Source organism: Schistocerca nitens, chromosome 6, assembly GCF_023898315.1.
Source record: "Schistocerca nitens isolate TAMUIC-IGC-003100 chromosome 6, iqSchNite1.1, whole genome shotgun sequence".
NCBI classification, from domain to species: Eukaryota; Metazoa; Arthropoda; class Insecta; order Orthoptera; family Acrididae; genus Schistocerca; species Schistocerca nitens.
In genome coordinates, this window is record NC_064619.1 from 686,538,795 (window position 1) to 686,560,029 (window position 21,235).

Genomic DNA, 21,235 nt, shown 5'->3' on the forward strand with positions numbered 1-21,235 from the left:
AATGTGACGGTGCAAACGCTACAGTAAACTGTCAGTGGTGCACTGGAAACAAACTACTTGACTCCCAGAAGATGTTCCTTACGGTGATCGTAGCCGCGTTAGGCGACTGCAGAGAAGTCGCCATGCAGCCGGTAGTATTCAATCGCGACGTAATTTGTATGTTACATTGTCAATGTGAGGGTACGAGTGTTACAGTAAACTGGCACTAGTGCATTAGAAATGAAATACGTGACTCAAATGACGAATTCCATATGGTGACCATAGCCGGGTTAGTCGCTGAGAGATATCGACATGAAGCCTGTTGTATTCAACCGCGAGGCAATTGCAGTTACACATCGGCAATTTGAGGGTACGAGGGTTACAGTAAATTCGCAGTGGTGTATTGGATAATACCTCCTTGAATCCCAAGAGAAGATCCATACGGTGACGGTATCTGCATTAGTCGCTTGGATAGAAGTAGGCAAGGAGCCTGTAATATTCAATCACAACGCAATTCAAAATATGCATCGTCAATGTAAAAATGTGAGGGCTACAGTAAACTGTCAGTGGTGCTTTGGAAACAAGCTACGTGACTACCAGGACCAGTTCTATACGGTGACTGTAGACGCTTTAGTCGCTTGGAGATGTGTCGTCATCGAGCCTATAGCATTCAATCACGAGGAAATTTTTGTGTTACATCGTCAAAGTTAGGGTGTGAGGGTTACACTAAACTAGCAGTATTGCATCCTAAACAAGCTACTTGAGTTACAGGATAAGTTCTACATGGTGGCTGTAACGACGTTATTCGCGTCGAGAGAAGACTGTATGGAGTCTGTAGTATTCAATCGCGACGCAATTTGGGTGCTGCATCGTAAATGTGAGAGTGTGTGGGGTACAGTAAAATTGCAGTGATGCATCGGAACCAGGTTACTTGACTGCCATATGAAGTTTCATATGCTGACCGTTGGCATGGCCCCTTTAGTATTCAAATGCAACGCAGTTTGTGTGTTCCATCGTAAATGTTGCAGTAAACTGTCAGTAGTGCATTGGAAACAAGCTACTTGATTTCCAGAATATGTTCCTTACGGTGATCGTAGCCGCGTTAGACGAGTGCAGAGAAGTCGGCATGGAGCCTATAATATTCAATTGCGACACAATTTGTGTGTTGCATCGTCAATGTGCAGATACGAGGGTTACAATAAACTGGTACTAGTGTATCCGAAATCAAATACTAGCCTCAAAAGACGAATTCCATACAGTGACCATAGCCGCGTTAGTCGCTAGGTGAGAAGTCGGCATGAAGCCTGCAGTATTCATCCGCGAGGCAAATGCAGGTACACATCGTCAATGTGAGGGTCCTAGAGTTACAGTAAATTCGCAGTGGTGTATCGGAAAATAGCAACTTGAATCCCAGGAGAAGTTCAGTACGGTGACGGTATCTGCATTAGTCGCTTGGATAGATGTAGGCATGGAGCTTGTAGCATTCCATGGCAACGCAATTTAGGTTAAGCATCGTCAATGTAAGGATGTGAGGGCTACAGTAAACTGGCAGTGGCGCATCGAAAACATGCTACTTGACGCACAGGAGAAGTTTCAAATGATGATCGAAGCCGAGTTAGTCACTAGGAGAGAAGTTGGCATGGAGCCTGTAATATTCAATCGCATCGCAATTTGCGTGTTGCATCGTAAATGTGGAGGTGTAAACGTTACAGTAAACTGGCAATGGTGCATCGGAACGAGCTAATTGACTCCCAGGAGTTGTTTCTTTTCTTGACCGAAGCCGCGTTAGTCACTAGCAGAGATGTTGGCATTGAGCCTGTAATATTCAATCGCAACGCATCTAATGTGTTGTATCGTAAATATAAAATGGGAAACATTACAGTAAACTGTCAAACTGTCAGTGGTGCATCGAAAACAAGGTACGTGACTACCAGGAGAAATTAGCTATGGTGACCGTAGACGCTTCTGTCGCTTAAAGATATGTCGTAATGGAGCCTATAGTATTAAATCGCGAAGCAATTTTTGTGTTGGATCGTCAAAGTGAGGGTGCGAGGGTTACAGTAAACTGGAAGTGGTGCACCCTAAACAGTCTATTTGAGGTACAGGGTAAGTTCGATACGGTGACCGTAACCACGTATTTTGCGTGGAGGTAAGTCTGCATGGAACCTGTAGTATTAAATCTCAAAGCAACGTGTGTGTTGCTTCATCAGTGTGTGAGTGTGTCGGTTACAGTATAATGGTAGTGATGCATCGGAACCAAGTTACTTGACTGCCAAGAAAAATTTCATATGGTGACCGAAGCCGAGTTGGTCACATGAAGAGAAGTTGGCATGGGACTTGTAGTATTCAATCGCAACATAATTTGTGTGTTCCTTCGTAAATGTGAGGGGGCAAACGTTACAGTAAACTCCAGAATGAGATTTTCACTCTGCAGCGGTGTGTGCACTGATATGAAACTTCCTGGCAGATTAAAACTGTGTGCCGGACCGAGACTCGAACTCGGGACCTTTGCCTTTAGCGGGCAAGTGCTCTACCAACTGAGCTACCCAAGCACGACTCACGCCCCGTCCTCACAGCTTTACTTCTGCCAGTACCTCGTCTCCTACCTTCCAAACTTTACAGAAGCTCTCCTGCGAACCTTGCAGAACTACAGTAAACTGTCAGTGGTGCATCAGAATCAAGCTGCTTGACTCCCAGGAGAAGTTTCATGTGGTGACTGAGGCCGAGATAGTCACTTGGAGAGAATTTGGCATGGGGCCTGTAGTATTCAATCGCAATGCAATTTGTGTGTTCCATCGTAAATGTGAGGCTGGAAACGTTACAGTAAACTGTCAGTTGCGCATCGGAAACAAGCTACTTGACTCTCACGAGACGTTTCATTTGGTGACCGAAGCCGAGTTAGTCACTAGAGAGAAGTTGGCATGGAGCCTGTAGTATTCATTCGCAACGCAATTTGCGTGCTGCATCGTCAATTTTAGAGTGTGAGGGTTACAGTAAACTGGTAGTGTTGCTTCATCAGTGTGTGAATGTGTCGGTTACAGGATAATGGTAGTGATGCATCGGAACCAAGTTAGTTGACTGTCAGGAAAAGTTTCATATGGTGACCGAAGCCGAGTTGGAGAGAAGTTGCAGTGCGGCCTGTAGTATTCAATTGCAACGCAATTTATGTGTTATATAGTAAATGTGAGGATGCAAACATTACAATAAACTGTGAGTGGTGCACCGTAAACAAGCTACTTGACCCGCAGGAGGAGTTTCAAATGTACACCGGAGTTAATCACTGGGACAGAAGTTGCTATGGAGCCTGTAGTATTCAATCTCAGCGCAATTTGTGTGATACATCGTAAATGTGAGGGTGCAAACGTTGCATTAAACTGTCAGTGGTGCATTTTAAACAAGCTACTTGACTCTCAGTAGAAGTTTCAAATGTTCACCGACGCCAAGTTAGTCACTAGGAGCGACATTGGCATGGAGCCTGTAGTATGCAATGGCAACGCAATTTTTGTGTTGCATCGTAAATGTGAGGGTGCAAAAGTTACAGTAAACTGTCAGTGGTACATCGGAAACAAGCTACTTGACACCCAGGAGAAGTTCCATATGGTGACAGAAGACGGTTTGGCGCTTTGAGATCATGCATCATGTAGTATTCATTCCTGAGGCAATTTTTGTGTTGCATCATCAAAGTGAGTTTGCGAGGTATACAGTAAACTAGCCCTGGTGCATATGAAACAAACTACTTGACTCCCAGGAGAAGTTTCACGTGTTGGTGGAAGCAGAGTTAGTCAGTAGGCGTTAAGTTGGCGTGGAGCCCGCAGTATTCAATCGCAACGTAATTTGCGTGTTGCATCGTAAATGTTAGTGTGCAAACGTTAGAGTAAATGGGCTTTCGTTCAGCGGTAACAAGATACTTGACTCCCAGTAGAAGTTTCAAATGTTCACCGACACCGAGTTTTAGTCACTAATAGCGAAATTGACATGGAACCTGTAGTATTCAATCACAACCCAATTTGGGTGTTGCATCGTCAATGTGAGGGCTTAAGGGCTACAGTAAACTGGCAGTGGTGCATCGGAAACTAGGTACTTGACTCCCAGAAGAAGTTCCATACCTTCACACTAGCCGCTTTAGTCGCTTGAAGAAGAGTCGTTATGGAGCCTGTAGTATGCTATAGCGATGGAATTTGTGTGTTGTATCGTCAATGTAGGGGTGCGAGGGTTACAGTAAACAGGTAGTGGTACATCGGAAACAAGCTACTTGGTTCCCAGAAGGAGTTCTATATAGTGACCGTATCCGCTTCAGTCGCTTGGAGAGAAGTTGGCATGGATTCTGTAGTACTCTATCGCGACGCAATTTGTGCGTTGCATCGTCAATGAGAGGGTGCGAGGGTTACAGTAAACTGGAAGCGGTGCATCGAAAATGGTGAGAAGTGAGGATGTAGCCTGTAGTATTCAATCGGGACGCAATTTGTGTTTGGCATCGTTTTTATCATCTGCTTCAGTCATTCGGCACGCGTATTACTATTATACTGCTGCTGTTGTTAGGCAGGTGTTACAAGTAGCTAACCTTTGTGTATCAAAGCAAGTAGCAGAGTGCAGTTTACATTCCAAAGCGTACATCACGCAGACGCCAAATATAGCAATTGCCATTAATAGGAAACACCAAAGCTTACATAGAAACCATCAAATCACATGACGATCTTTTACTACTGGATGTTATAGCAAAATATTAAAAACACAGAGCAAGCGTAAGGAAAATACTTTAAATTACGCCCAGTGACGTTAAGTACAACGTAAATTTTTATAGGAATATACGTAACGTAGAAGGACATAGTAACTTCTTTAAAAGAAATACAGCAATGTTAACATCAGAAACATCCTCTTTACGTTTGCAGATAATGTCAGTTAAATGTAAAAGCAATGGGACGTTGCGCTCTCTCTTGTCGTTTTTGGTAGACCAGATTGACATTATCATCGTAAATTCTTCACAGGCATTTACAAAGGAAACAAAAAGAAGTCAACAAAACATAAAATACGGTAGTCTGCCATATGGTGTACGTGACCTGTGGTACTGATATTCTTCATATGGAAAACTGATGTTAAATTTCGATAACGACAATGTTGTGGACTATGGTACATTCAATGAACATACAAACATACGCCAAATACACATTGCAAATACGGCTCAAAAATAATATCTAATCTCCAATATTTTCTATTAAGAAACCTGTTCAATACTTCATAGCAAAAATTGCAGAAGAAGAGATTTGCCTAAATGCACAATAAGGTAACGCCCATATCGTGAATCAGCGTGTTGCCCTGTATAAGAGCGTCGTAGCCTCTAATTTTCTGCCTCGTTGTTGGCCCTGTGGACGGCCTTCCTACAATGCACTGGACTTTTAAAAAACAAACTACAGGCATAATAAAAAATACAGCATAATTACGCTCTCTGATGTACAGTACAAAAGTCCTGTAATGTGTTTTTTAGGTTTTGGTTGACTCCTGACCGTAAAAAACAGTCCTGTGGTTTGAAAGGTATTATGTAAGCTTTTTTTTCTATTAATAGTATTTACTGTATTTGATGTCTGCGTGTTGCGTGTTTTGGAATGTGTAGGGCACTATGATGCTTGTTTTGGTATATTAAGCGTACCTAGTTGGCTGTGTACGCTACAGGCTCCCTATATGTTGGATCGGCAACGGCTAGATCACAAGATAATCTCTTCTGTAATTCAGAATTATTGTATGTAGTATAAGTGAATGTATCTATCGGAAGTAATCATCACAGTACATGTTACACCTAATGGAAAATGTGTCGTTACATGGTTCGAATAGTTTGGTATGTACGGGAATCTGTATGTTTATATGTTTTCCTATTTCTGTGTTCTTTGATGGTGCTATAAATAGTTCCACATTTGTGTTAAGATCCTCAGGTCTGATGGTTCTTACGCATTTTTAGCACTAAATATGTCACGCAGTGGCCGAAATCGATCTGTAAAATGAAGGATTTCAATCTTTGCTGCCACTTATCAAAAATATCCGAACAATAATACGGCCGTGGTGCACACGTTCCCAGCGGCATTAAACATCATATTTTCTTTGCATGCAACAGATTTTTTCATAATGGTTAATCAAATGATATTCTTCTCACATGCCGCCCCTATCCCATCTCTCAGAAAACTTTTGCAATACATTGCCCTTGTTACACATCCTGAAGTAATAATTTAAGTGAGAATAAAAAAAATGGAGTGTAACTGAAGCGTTACTGCATCATATCCTTGCAAACGAACAGCTACTAACCAGTAAAACTTACGATGTATCGTTAAACCATTTTTTTCTTGCCATTAATAGTTTAAAAGTTAAGAGAACGAAGTACCATCTGTTAATGTTTTGAGTGGCATGGTGAACAATTTGTAATTGAGAATTATTCCTATGTTGTTGTTGTGGTCTTCAGTCCTGAGACTGGTTTGATGCAGCTCTCCATGCTATTCTATCCTGTGCAAGCTTCTTCATCTCCCAGTACCTACTGCAACCTACATCCTTCTGAATCTGCTTAGTGTATTCATCTCTTGGTCTCCCTCTACGATTTTTACCCTCCACGCTGCCCTCCAATGCTAAATTTGTGATCCCTTGATGCCTCAAAACATGTCCTACCAACCGATCCCTTCTTCTAGTCAAGTTGTGCCACAAACTTCTCTTCTCCCCAATCCTATTCAATACCTCCTCATTAGTTACGTGATCTACCCACCTTATCTTCAGCATTCTTCTGTAGCACCACATTTCGAAAGCTTCTATTCTCTTCTTGTCTAAACTATTTATCGTCAATGTTTCACTTCCATACATGGCTACACTCCATACAAATACTTTCAGAAACGACTTCTTGACACTTAAATCTATACTCGATGTTAACAAATTTCTCTTCTTCAGAAACGATTTCCTTGCCATTGCCAGTCTACATTTTATATCCTCTCTACTTCGACCATCATCAGTTATTTTACTCCCTAAATAGCAAAACTCCTTTACTACTTTAAGTGTCTCATTTCCTAATCTAATCCCCTCAGCATCACCCGATTTAATTTGACTACATTCCATTTTCCTCGTTTTGCTTTTGTTGATGTTCATCTTATATCCTCCTTTCAAGACACTGTCCATTCCGTTCAACTGCTCTTCCAAGTCCTTTGCTGTCTCTGACAGAATTACAATGTCATCGGCGAACCTCAAAGTTTTTATTTCTTCTCCATGAATTTTAATACCTACTCCGAATTTTTCTTTTGTTTCCTTTACTGCTTGCTCAATATACAGATAGAATAACATCGGGGAGAGGCTACAACCCTGTCTCACTCCTTTCCCAACCACTGCTTCCCTTTCATGCCCCTCGACTCTTATAACTGCCATCTGGTTTCTGTACAAATTGTAAATAGCCTTTCGCTCCCTGTATTTTACCCCTGCCACCTCCAGAATTTGAGAGAGTATTCCAGTTAACGTTGTCAAAAGCTTTCTCTAAGTCTACAAATGCTAGAAACGTAGGTTTGCCTTTTCTTAATCTTTCTTCTAAGATAAGCCGTAAGGTTAGTATTGCCTCACGTGTTCCAACATTTCTACGGAATCCAAACTGATCTTCCCTGAGGTCCGCTTCTACCAGTTTTTCCATTCGTCTGTAAAGAATTCGCGTTAGTATTTTGCAGCTGTGACTTATTAAACTGATAGTTCGGTAATTTTCACATCTGTCAACACCTGCTTTCTTTGGGATTGGAATTATTATATTCTTCTTGAAGTCTGTGGGTATTTCGCCTGTCTCATACATCTTGCTCACCAAATGGTAGAGTTTTGTCAGGACAGGCTCTCCCAAGGCCATCAGTAGTTCTAATGGAATGTTGTCTACTCCCGGGGCCTTGTTTCGAATCAGGTCTTTCAGTGCTCTGTCAAACTCTTCACGCAGTATCTTATCTCCCATTTCATCTACATCTACATCCTCTTCCATTTCCATAATACTGTCCTCAAGTACATCGCCCTTGTATAAACCCTCTATATACTCCTTCCACCTTTCTGCCTTCCCTTCTTTGCTTAGAACTGGGTTGCCATCTGAGCTCTTGATATTCATACAAGTGGTTCTCTTCTCTCCAAAGGTCTCTTTAATTTTCCTGTAGGCAGTATCTATCTTACCCTAGTGAGACAAGCCTCTACATCCTTACATTTGTCCTCTAGCCATCCCTGCTTAGCCATTTTGCACTTTCTGTCGATCTCCTTTTTGGAGACGTTTGTATTCCCTTTTGCCTGCTTCATTTACTGCATTTTTATATTTTCTCCTTTCATCAATTAAATTCAATATTTCTTCTGTTACCCAAGGATTTCTATTAGCCCTCGTCTTTTTACCTACTTGATCCTCTGCTGCCTTCACTACTTCATCCCTCAGAGCTACCCATTCTTCTTCTACTGTACTTCTTTCCCCCATTCCTGTCAATTGTTCCCTTATGCTCTCCCTGAAACTCTCTACAACCTCTGGTTCTTTCAGTTTATCCAGGTCCTATCTCCTTAAATTCCCACCTTTTTGCAGTTTCTTCAGTTTCCATCTGCAGTTCATAACCAATAGATTGTGGTCAGAATCCACATCTGCCCCTGGAAATGTCTTACAATTTAAAACCTGGTTCCTAAATCTCTGTCTTACCATTATATAATCTATCTGATACCTATTAGTATCTCCAGGATTCTTCCAGGTATACAACCTTCTTTTATGATTCTTGAACCAAGTGTGAGCTATGATTCAGTTATGCTCTGTGCAAAATTCTACAAGGCGGCTTCCTCTTTCATTTCTTCCCCCCAATCCATATTCACCTACTACGTTTCCTTCTCTCCCTTTTCCTACTGACGAATTCCAGTCACCCATGACTATTAAATTTTCGTCTCCCTTCACTACCTGAATAATTTCTTTTATCTCGTCATACATTTCATCAATTTCTTCATCATCTGCAGAGCTAGTTGGCATGTAAACTTGTACTACTGTAGTAGGCATTGGCTTTGTGTCTATCTTGGCCACAATAATGCGTTCACTATGCTGTTTGTAGTAGCTAACCCGCACTCCTATTTTTTATTCATTATTAAACCTACTCCTGCATTACCCCTATTTGATTTTGTATTTATAACCCTGTAATCACCTGACAAAAAGTCTTGTTCCTCCTGCCACCGAACTTCACTAATTCCCACTATATCTAACTTTAACCTATCCATTTCCCTTTTTAAATTTTCTAACCTACCTGCCCGATTAAGGGATCTGACATTCCACGCTCCGATCCGTAGAATGCCAGTTTTCTTTCTCCTGATAACGACGTCCTCTTGAGTAGTCCCCGCCCGGAGATCCGAATGGGGGACTATTTTACCTCCGGAATATTTTACCCAAGAGGACGCCATCATCATTTAATCATACAGTAAAGCTGCATGTCCTCGGGAAAAATTACGGCTGTAGTTTCCCCTTGCTTTCAGCCGTTCGCAGTACCAGCGCAGCAAGGCCGTTTTGGTTAATGTTACAAGGCCAGATCAGTCAATCATCCAGACTGTTGCCCCTGCAACTACTGAAAAGGCTGCTGCCCCTCTTCAGGAACCACATGTTTGTCTGGTCTCTCAACAGATACCCCTCCGTTGTGGTTGCACCTACGGTACGGCCATCTGTATCGCTGAGGCACGCAAGCCTCCCCACCAACGGCAAGGTCCATGGTTCATGGGGGAAGAATTATTCCTAATGGAAATGAAAATCAAGGGTAGACTCAGGTTAAAGCCGACAGGATAAACACATGTGTAACACCAATACGTGTGTCAATACAGTATTTCGTGCTACGCGAAACATGTTCTCGACAATCTCAGCCGGCCGGAGTGGCCGAGCGGTTCTAGGCGCTATAGCCTGGAACCGCGCGACCGCTACGGTCGCAGGTTCGAATCCTGCCTCGGGCATGGACGTGTGTGATGTCCTTAGGTTAGTTAGGTTTAAGTAGTTCTAAGTTCTAGGGGACTGATGACCTCATATGTTAAGTCCCATAGTGCTCGGAGCCATTTGAACCTTTTTTTTTTTTTGATAATCTCAGAACGCAAAAGTTTTGTTGTAGTTACTTTTAGAATGCTTCTGTTAATTTTTTATGAGTGTTAAGCTGCCGTCGCTGGGATTGGAATCTTTAGCCTCTGTAGGAATACCGCACAGTATAAGTAAACTTTTTGTGCTTATAATATTGAGATTTCTTGTAGCTTTGAGTTTAGTAAATGAACGTTTCCTATTCAAATTGCAGATCAGCATATCCCCGTTCTGGGTATGTACCTCGGATGATCTGTTCTAACCAGTAACACCATCCTGTTTCTTTAAAGGATCGAACTGCCAAGTAAGTCGATAAGTGCTCTTATCATCAAACGCTGGATGAGTATAGACTAGATAATTTGTGCTCCGTTTTAAGAAAAACTAGATAACTAGATTTTCAGGTTCAAAAATGGTTCAAATGGCTCTGAGCACTATGGGACTTAACTTCTGAGGTCATCAGTCCCCTAGAACTTAGAACTACTTAAACCTAACTAAGGACATCACACACATCCATGCCCGAGGCAGGATTCGAACCTGCGAACGTAGCGGTCGCGCGGTTCCAGGCTGTAGCGCCTAGAACCGCTCGACCACACCGCCCGGCAGCTTTTCAGGCATCTCAATGTTTATGACATAGTACCTCCTGAACTATGTATCGTGCAATGATACAATCTGGCAGCTACATTGAGTGATTTTCACTGAAGAGCCAAAAAAACTGCTACGCCTGCCTAATATAGTGTAGGCCCCCCGCGAGCACTTAGAAATGCTGCAACACGGCATGGTTTATGTCTGAAGTAGTGCTGGAGGGAATTGACAACATGAATCCTTCAAGCTGTTCACAAAGCACCAAGATTATGTGGGGGTTGAGATCTCTCCTGAACAGCACGTTGCGAGGCATCCCAGATATGCTCAATAATTTTCATGTCTGGGGAGCCTGGTAGACTGCGGGAGTGTTTAAACTCAGAAGAGTGTTCCTGGACCCATTCTGTAGCAATTCTGGACGTGTGGGGTGTCGCATTGTCCTGCTGGAATTTCCTAAGTTCGTCGGGATGCACAAAGGACATGAATGGATGCAGATGATCGGACATGACCAGTCAGTCGTATCTACGTGTACCAGGGGTTCCATATCAATCCAACTGCACACGCCCCACGCCATTACAGTGCCTCCACCAGCTTCAACAGTCCGCTGCTGACAAGCAGGGCCCATTGATTCACGAGGTTGTCTCCATACCCGTACACGTCCATACGAGAGATACAATTTGAAAGGACCAGACAACTTGTTTCCAGTCATCAACAGTCCAATGTCGGTGTTGACTGGCCTAGGCGAGGCGTAAAGCTTTGTGTAGTGCAGTCATCGAGGGCACACGAGTGGACCTTCCGTCTGAAAGCCCATATCGATGATGTTTCATTGAATGGTTCGCACGCTGTTGATGGCCCAGCATTGAAATCTGCAGCAATTTGAGGAAGGGTTGCACTTCTGTCACGTTGAACGATTCTCTTCAGTCGTCGTTGGTCCCGTTCTTGCAGGATCGTTTTCCGGCCGCAGCGATTTCGGAGATTTGATGTTTTACAGGATTCCTGATATTGAGGATACACTCGTGAAATGGTCGTGTGTGGGGGGGGGGGGGGGGGGAATTCTCACTTCGTCGCTACCTCGATAGGGTGGACTCAATGGCTGCCTTGGTGCTATTAGAGAGGAGTTGCCAGCACCGCGTTTCACCCTCTCACTTGTTCCATCTTCACGCAGCGCAAACACCACACCACACTACACACATTATCATTACAGTGACGTACGCGTATCAGACGTATCAGATAATCTTAATACACGACTTTGGCACTAGGTGAAGGAAAAGTGCCACCCTGCTTGAAGGATAGGAAAAATAAAATCTTTCCAATTAGGCAGCTGAATCTACACCTCTGGGTTCACTGCCAATCGTGTCACATGGTTCTTACTATGGAAAACCTTTACCGAAACATTATACTCCTTAAAGAGTAGATTATGACGGCACCGTAAATATTTAAATTCGGTCATTAATTGTATGAAATACTGAAAAACCACTATTGTTGTGTGAGGGGCATAGGTGCAGGTATCTCTGTTGGTGACTGAGGACCGTGTACGGAACAACATTACATCAGTGTGTACGTCATTTGCAGACTAATAGTTGTAGCTATTACAAATCATATGTTTTTAGTTTGGCTGGTACCTACAAGTACATGTGGCAACAGCACATGCCTATTTTCCTCTGGGCAACAGATCAGGTGTTGAAGTGTGGACGCGTGGACGCAAAATGGTTAGTCTATACTGACAGAAACCACGTAGAGGTGCAATTATTATCGTGCAGAGAACAGCAGACAGTAAATTAGGTGACGTGGTTGTGATATGAGTTTTCGACGCACAGAAAAACAAACAACATACTAATGTGTCTACTTATTAAGGTAACACACAAGAAAATACCTGCAGCTCTGTCCGTTACAGTCTGCACGTCACTTCACTTTACAGAGTAACATTTCTCCCCTCTGACCTGGTTGCTGCTAGCAGTAGACTTTATGTAAATCTCAGTAACACGCAGATACTTGATAAGTCGATTACTAAGTCGTCAAGTAGCATTGTAATAAATCTGCCTAGCTAGGTTCGTAATCACTGTTGTGCAAGTTCGATTACGGTTCTCAGCAAACGTATCTTCTCCAAAACCTGCCAATTCTTGCAGATCTCTTGGCCAGACAATTGTTGTTTGATATTGTGGTACTCTTATCAACTTGTATTAATGGAGGGACATAGAGCCTTTATGTTAAGAACTGAACTGTTATACTCACATTTTCCAGTGTGAATGTGTCACCAGAATTTCTGTCGGATTCCATCACAATCAACGTTTTAGTTCACGAAGAATTTTTCAGCTGCCCTCTGTAACTCACTATAGATCTAATCGAGGCAAAGAGAATCGACGCATCTTTTATTTCAAAGTATGCTAGGTCAAGCTTCCGATGACGTCAAAGGATGCTCACAAACGGAGGATGTCGCGAAAGTTATCTGCTACCCTGAGGGGCGACTCTCGACTCACGGAATTGGATCTCCTCGTCGAGAAATTTGAACAGCGTCAATACCTCCCCCTTTCCGTCTCTCCCCCCCCCCCCCAATTCTGATACTTACTGTTCCCGTTCACAAAAACAACTTCAAACTGTAATATTATGTTATTTATATGGACATTACAACAATTACAATCAGCCAACAATGAACCCAAGAGGTAATAACCAACAGCACTGGAAATCGTACCGCAAAGACTTTTTTGCTTTTGCAGAGTAGTTCCAGACTACAGTCTCCTACTACCGTTTTCCCGTATACTATGAAACAAAGGCCGTAGAAAAATCACGACGGTTTCATAGTGCTTTTAGACCTAGAAAAACCAATCGACAATGCAAAGTTGTGCAAGATGGCATATTACAGGTAAAGCGCGTAATGTTCAGTTTGTACAAAACCCAAGGGGGAACAATACAAACGGAAGACCAGACGAGTAGAGCTTGGACTAAAAGGACGTAAGGCGAAGATGCAGTCTTTCTTCTCCAGACAAGTAATGAAGAAAATTACAGAACGGTCCAGAATTGGAATTAAGACAGCGCGTACGAGTTCAGCATTTTAATGAATGCAATGAGCAGTCGACAGCTCAAAGAATATGGACTGACAGTAAACAAAGATAAACGGAAGTATTAAAGAGTAGCAGAAATGAGAGTAGCGTCAAACTTGAGATCACCATTGCGAACCACGCGTAGACGAAGTGCAACCTCGGGACCAACATATTGCATGAAAAAGGACGTAAGAAAAAGATTTATTCAGGTAAAGAAGATATTCCTCCCTAATATGTCTACCAGTACGAAACATTGGCCTTAATTTGAAAAAAAAATTCAAGGAATGTACGGTTGCAACACAGGAAAGTATAGAAGTGAGTCATGGAGCGTGGGAAAACTTGACAAGCAGGGATAATTCAGTGACTTTCCCTCAGAAACAATTTTTCGTGGTGTGGTCAGTCCTCTGCAACACAGAGTTCCATGAGCTGTGTTTAGGTTCAGTGGTAGTCCATTTGCAGGGAAGCGACCAGTAATTTTCAAGAAAATTTAATTTGCTCTTTAAATTGTCGAAGTTCCGCTTTTAATACTTGTATCATCAGCAGAGAGAACATTTCCTGGTTCTTGGTGGTATTATTGCAGGTTACTTATATACGTCATGAATAAAAATACATCCAATGCCGAGGTCTGTGGTACAACTGTAGTAATAATCCTGCATGCTGAAGGCACTGTTTCGTCACTTGTACCGCGTTTGTTTCTCAATATGGCGTTCTACTACGATCTGTCAGATCTCTGCTATACTGGCTGAGTTTCTGTAACAGAACGGTGTGAACTACTGTCATGTACTGTTGACAGAAAATACCATTTCACAGAAAATACTAATTCACCACAGTTTATCAGTTAGATTTTGTATGATATAATTAGTCAACTGTTAAATGGCATGTTGTTTGGAGCGATCCGTTCGAAACCTAATGTGAGATTGACGTTTTTATTTTGAAACCGGTTTGTTCCTCTTCGTTAGTTGCAGGTTAACTAAGGACCACGCTGGAACAAGTAACTTAGCTTTACGCTTTCTCGAATACTGCATCATCTGTCAGTTTCTTTACTTCTTGTCTTCCGCTGCTCCATTTCCTTCCTAACTTATTGCAACTGTTTTGTCCTATAAACCTACACACTTCATAATTTTTTCCTGTATTTTGTCTGTCTTCAGTTCACATTTTGTTTAAGCTCTTATAGATCTTCAAGCACTTTCTCAAGCCAGTTGGGTTTCCAAAAAAATTTTCAAAATGTCGTCTAATTGTTCTTCACAGTTTCCTGGGAGAGTCCATAGAACTTTACTCTACTTTTCCTAAATTGTACTTTTTCTACATGTTTGTATGCTTCTATGGTACTTCACTATTTAAATGTGTCTGTTACTGTGTAAGTAGGCTGTTTAGGTTTTTTTATTAGTAACGCCACCTCTGTATGAAAATCACTGGCTGTGCTGTGTGCAGTCTGTGGCTGCTTTGCATTGTTGTAATACTCGCCATTGTAGTGTTAGGCAGCTGGCTGTGAACAGCGCGTAGCGTTGGGCAGTTGGAGGTGAGCCGCCAGCAGTGGTGGATGTGGGGAGAGAGATGGCGGAGTTTTGTAATTTGTCATGATATATATGATGATATCAAGGTAAATACATTCTTTGTTCTCTATTAATATCTTTCATTTGCTAACTATCCCTATCAGTAGTTAGTGCCTTCCATAGTTTGAATCTTTTATTTAGCTGGCAGTAGTGGCGCTCGCTGTATTGCAGTAGCTTGAGCAGCGAAGATTTTTGTGAGGTAAGTGATTTGTGAAAGGTATAGTTTAATGTTAGTCAGGGCCATTCTTTTGTAGGGAATTTTGAAAGTCAGATTGCGTTGCGCTAACAAAATATTGTGTGTCAGTATAAGCACAGTCCTGTAAAACTGTTCAAAGGGGACGTTTCATATGTCGACCCTTAGCCTAGGATACCTCACTGGAATCTTCTGATTTTTTCTTGTAGTTTGTGTAATTAGTGTAGATTTTGTTTATTGCTAGCGCGTAATTGTAGAGAGAATCTCCTTTGTAGTTGCAGTCTTTCATTGTTGTACAGTAAAAGAGTTGTGGCATGCATGTAGATTTGCACCAAGTATTTCGCAGCTGCAATTAACTAGATATTATTTTCAGTGTTATGTTAATGTGTTCTCTTATTTTTGCTCTTCAAATTGTGCTTTTCTGTGTTATCGTGTGAAATATTGTGACAATAATGGCGTGTGAAAAACGTAACACTAGGCTCCAAAGCAAACTGAGAAATAATAGTGACGACGAGCGTAGCTTGCCAGCACCACTGTGTAATGAATTAACAGACGTTCAAAGTAGTAATTTGGTAACTGTGCATAGGGAAATGGAGCGGGCTGCAAACAATGGCGTAGGCAGTGAAACAATTAGTGAGCAGGGAAGCATTATCGATCGATCGGTCGGCAATAGCTCGGCTCAGGAATCCGAAATGACACGACACGATCTCGCAAATACTGTAGATTCAGGTTTTGGATCCTCACCGTTTTCTCAAATAAGTCAAGACACATTTTCTGCTTGTCAAAATGTGAATGTTTCCGGTGCAAATTCACTGCCGAAAAGCACTGAGGAACATGTTCCAGACACCAGTGCATTGTTATTACAATTAATACAACAAATGGGACAAACACAACAAAAGCTTCAAAAGTTAGACACAGTGGAACAATACCAGAGACAAACACAGCAAAAGCTTGAAAAATTAGACACAATGGAACAATACCAGAGACAAACACAGCAACAGTTAGACACAATGGAACAAAATCTTCAAAAGTTAGACACAGTGGAACAAAATCTTAAAAAGTTAGACACCACACTTGAACAAACACGTGAAGATTTAACTACTGAGTTACATAACATTGAATCGAAATGTCAAAAAGTCTGTAATGACGTAAAAACTCAAATTTGTGAGCATTTTCAACCTATTTTTTCGCGTCATGAAAATGCATTACAGAATCACGAAGCAGCCATAAAAGAACTGCAAACCATTGTTCATTAAAATCATGAGACATTGTGGGCTAAAATTGACTCAGTTGCATCTACCGATTCAGTTACGCAAGTTGCAAAAACTCAGGAAAACTTGAAGGACACAGTAGATTCGATTTCAACACAAATGGACACTCTGAAACTTGGTTCAGAAAAACACGCTGAGGGAATGTGTTCACTATCGGAGAAAGTAGCCGAACTTTCGGATCAGGTCACTAACTTATCTACAAAGGTAGATGATGATCTGAATGACACAAGACCTGTAGCCTTCACTGACACAGAAGAGTATGAACAAATTAGAAAATTCAAACAAAATCAAAATCAAATCAATACACAGTACAAAAGAGAAATCCGGGAAGTACAAGATCATTTGGCACAAGTAATACAAGAATTACATATTTCAGAGGACACTCGCGCTCCAGTACGGGAAGAGGGACATAGAAATACGGAACAGACACAAAATAACAACACAGGGCACTTCGGAAATTATGAAAGAAATTGGCAAGGTACACCGATTGAGATGGAACCGCCGAAACGACGTAACAATGACCGATATGCGACTCGCCGACATGATGACTTTGACTATAAGCTGTTCATTACTACACGTAAATTCAAAACGTTTAAAAATTCTGCCAACGACATTCATCCACAAGCGTGGCTCCATCAATTCTCTCATTGTTTTCCCCCCAACTGGTCATTGGAGCACAGGTTAGAATTTATGTGTGGCTACTTGGAGAATGAACCAGCTGTAAGAATGCGATCGGTCATTCACGATTTCCACAGTGAAGGAGAATTTTACCATGCCTTCCTCTCAGCATATTGGTCTCAAGCTACACAAGACCGAGTAAAACATAGCATCATAATGATGAAACATTTCGAACAATCTGAATTTTCCAGTCTTGTGAAATATTTTGAAGACATGTTGCACAAGAATCAGTACCTGTCAAACCCATACAGCCCCTCAGAACTCATCCGCATTTGCTTAATGAAATTGCCTGAACATTTACGACATATTATTTTGGCAGGACGTTGCAAAGACGACATTGAAGCTTTTAAGGGACTCTTACAAGAATTAGAAATTGACACTGACAATCGCGGAAAGCGGAAACAGGAACACAACAATTACAGGTCACATCCGTCGCAATTCCGCGATGAAAGAAATAATAACTGGACACGACAAGGCTATTCTTACAACGTAAATCGTGACCAAAACAGACACCACCCGTACGCCAACCGTTGGCAGAGTAGTAATAATTACAGGGAAAGATCACCTCTCCGCGGTAGTGACTATCACAGAGACAATCAGAGAAACAGACAATATGGGTACCAAAACAATTATTATCAAGGGAGGCAGAATAACTTTAGACGCAACGGTCCTGCGCGCAGTTACGATTCAGGGAGAAATTCTCCACCACTTAACCGACAAGGAAGAAACTACGGAACCTACCGACATGACGACAGACGATATATTCGTAACGACAGACCTGAAATGCATCAGAACTGGCGGGATTTAAACAGAGCTGGGGATTTTCGACAACGTGAATTTGTAGAAGTTAGGTCTCCAAATCCCAGTAACGACGCGCGCAAACAAAGAGACAGACAATGACTCGCACAGCAGGTAGCCACGTGCGCCGGCTGGCTCAGAGAAAAATAACATAGACGCTAACCTTGAGTAAAATTTTAGCATTCTTTACCGATGTATACAACATGATAATTGCTTTAAAGTTGAAACTCTGTGCACTAGGAAGAATAAAGGGTTACACCACATTTGACATGTAAAACCGTTTATTGAGAGATAATCTGCTTTTTAACTTTGTCTTTGCTATAAAATTTATCACTTCACGCTACTAGTATGCTTTGTCACACTGAGAAACTGTTAACATGCAACAATGTTTGAAGTTAAATATCCAGTCTAGAACCTAGGGAACATTTTTAAACAGAAATTACGAATGCATTGTTATTGTGAACAGACGACACAGTGTTGTTATTTGTACGCTCTTGCTTGTTAGTTACACGATTACGTAACGACTATCAGGCTTACATACTTCGAACATGTACTGGTACTGCTAATGAGATTTTAATGCAACATTTTGGTTTACTTGAAAAATACATTCTGGATTCAAGGTGCTTTCTGAGAGATACCAGATGACACAGTGGTTAGTTTATTTGACAGCTACACGACTATATCACGACGCTACTAATGTGTGACACAATTTACCTTGTTGCTTTTGCGGTGTATCTGTTTTATATCTGCACAATTTTTCTGAATTCTTCTGGAAAGTAAAACATGTTTTAGTAGTAACTTTTGTGGTGTAGCTACAATGAGGCAGCCTTTTCAGTAGCACAACAATACGTTACAGCACAGTACTTTCTTCATCACAACAATAAGCGTAATAACTACGATATCTATACACAAAGCATTTCACTATTGTTTATCGTGAGGTAAGTACATTGACTTCTGCAGAACTTAGCTTTCGGAGGACGATAAATAGAGACTTCCACAGAGATTATCTTACAACATGACGCACAGTTTAGCGCTACAGTACACGTATTTGAGTGATTATTTTCGCACTTAAAACATTTTTTTAAGATATTTGAAGTGCAATGATGCAAGGGTTTTCCGTGATACATTTCATTCCATTGCTGTAATCTGTAACACCTGAGGGTATAATTACATTAATCCTCAGGGGCGTACACGCCTACTTTGTGTACCATGTGTTTGGCATGCACAAGGAGCCCTAGCTAATATGGTATTTGCTTATACAACTTTACACATCAGTACCATATTTCTCTAACACAGAATTACACAGCTATCTGATTATTTGACAGAGGAACAAACATTCTTTTTACTACGTCAGTGACAGATGTTTACGCAATTACACAGTTGGATAACTTCACACTTATGAAACTGTATTTTGTCTGTACTTTGTCAACTGTTCATATTTTTTCAGAACCATTGTGATACTACGTGAGCTTTGAATGATGTATTTGGTATGGGATCATGATTTTTAAAGTACGTTTGAGGTCGATGACACTTTTGACATGAGCAGAGAATTTTTTTTAGGTTTTGATATTATTGCAGAAAGCTACGACGATTGAGAGATTTGACTGAGGTGTTATGATGTTATTTTTACGACGACGATGTGTATTATGCTGTTGAGATATGTTTATGATCAATAAGATGATGCTACCGTATATGAGGAATTTGATTATGCTACGGATTTCTAAGATGAAATATTGAAGACGTGTCGACGAATATGTATATGTGTAATAAAGTAAGGAATAATGAGTAGTGGTTAGGGAAAAAGGATGTTGGAAACCAAGAATTGTACTTTAAGAGTTATGAAATGTGTGTAAATGCGTGAATGTATCACAATGCTGACGAATATTTTTTTTTGGACACTTATATTTATAGGATTTTGTTTCTACAGATTGGTAACGCAAATTCTCAACCTGTGAATTTTTTTTTATATAAGACTGCCACTGTAGCCAAACTGCTGTCGTAAATATTTCCGTACGAAAGTTAAGTGACCACCTGCACGTAATGCGTCGAGGGCACCCACCTGGGCGACAGCGGCCCGAAAAAAAAAAGGGGCCATTAGCCTTCCAGTGGCACAGGTAGAAAAAAAAAGGGGAGGCCATTATCCTCGCTATTGACGTTCCTTTGTAGAAAGCATCGTAAATACGAGACGCTAATAATAACTTGGAAACATTCTTACATCTGCACACCTGATTAGGACAAGTGTCTATCTACGAGAATTGAGAGAAATGCCATATGGCTTGCTTTATGTATTTATTTACTCATTTTGTTTAATATCTAGTTTCTAGCTGCACTGCAGCACTGGTTAAAATAAAATTTTATAGATGTACTAATATAAATATTTTCTGTCTCCAGATCCAGTAAATAATTTTATGATCTATTCAAAAAAAACGAAGGAGCATAAAAAGATATTTCCCTTCACAGGAATTGCATACGGAATTTTCTTTTCAACTACTGGGTAATTTTTTTTTGGTAGAATAACTTCTTGTGGTGCACCACTTTAATTACTTAGACATTAAGATGTGATTATACATTTCCCTTATCTGCATTGTTGTCTTTACTGTAATATTCTTCTGCTTGAGCGTTGTCATGTTTAGATATAATTTATTGCTTTTGCTTCTGCTGTTTGCCAGGCATAATGTTACTGAATTTGACTTTGTATTACGCTGTTAAGCCAGTTTTACTAATGATTTATTTTTATTGTTTGCTGCACATTGCCTTAGATTAGTTGTAATATTACAATTGCTTTGCTAATTTCTTAATGCTGCTTGCTTCGCAAATCTGCGTTTTTTTTCATTGCTGTTTATATTAATTGTTTTATGTGATGCTGCATTGCCTCGTCCCTTGGTATATATATCTGAGCTCAGTAGATTTAAGTTAGCTTAAGAGGGGGTAGACTATATAAGAGAACAAGTTGTGATGAATTGGAAGAAATACATTGAAAATCTATAAGAAAATGGTTTGGCCAAAACAGTATTTTGAAAGAGGATATGAACAAAAAAGTAGGTTTTAGGGACAACAGGTTTAGGTAGGATTTTCTTGGAAATAAACGATGAAGTAGG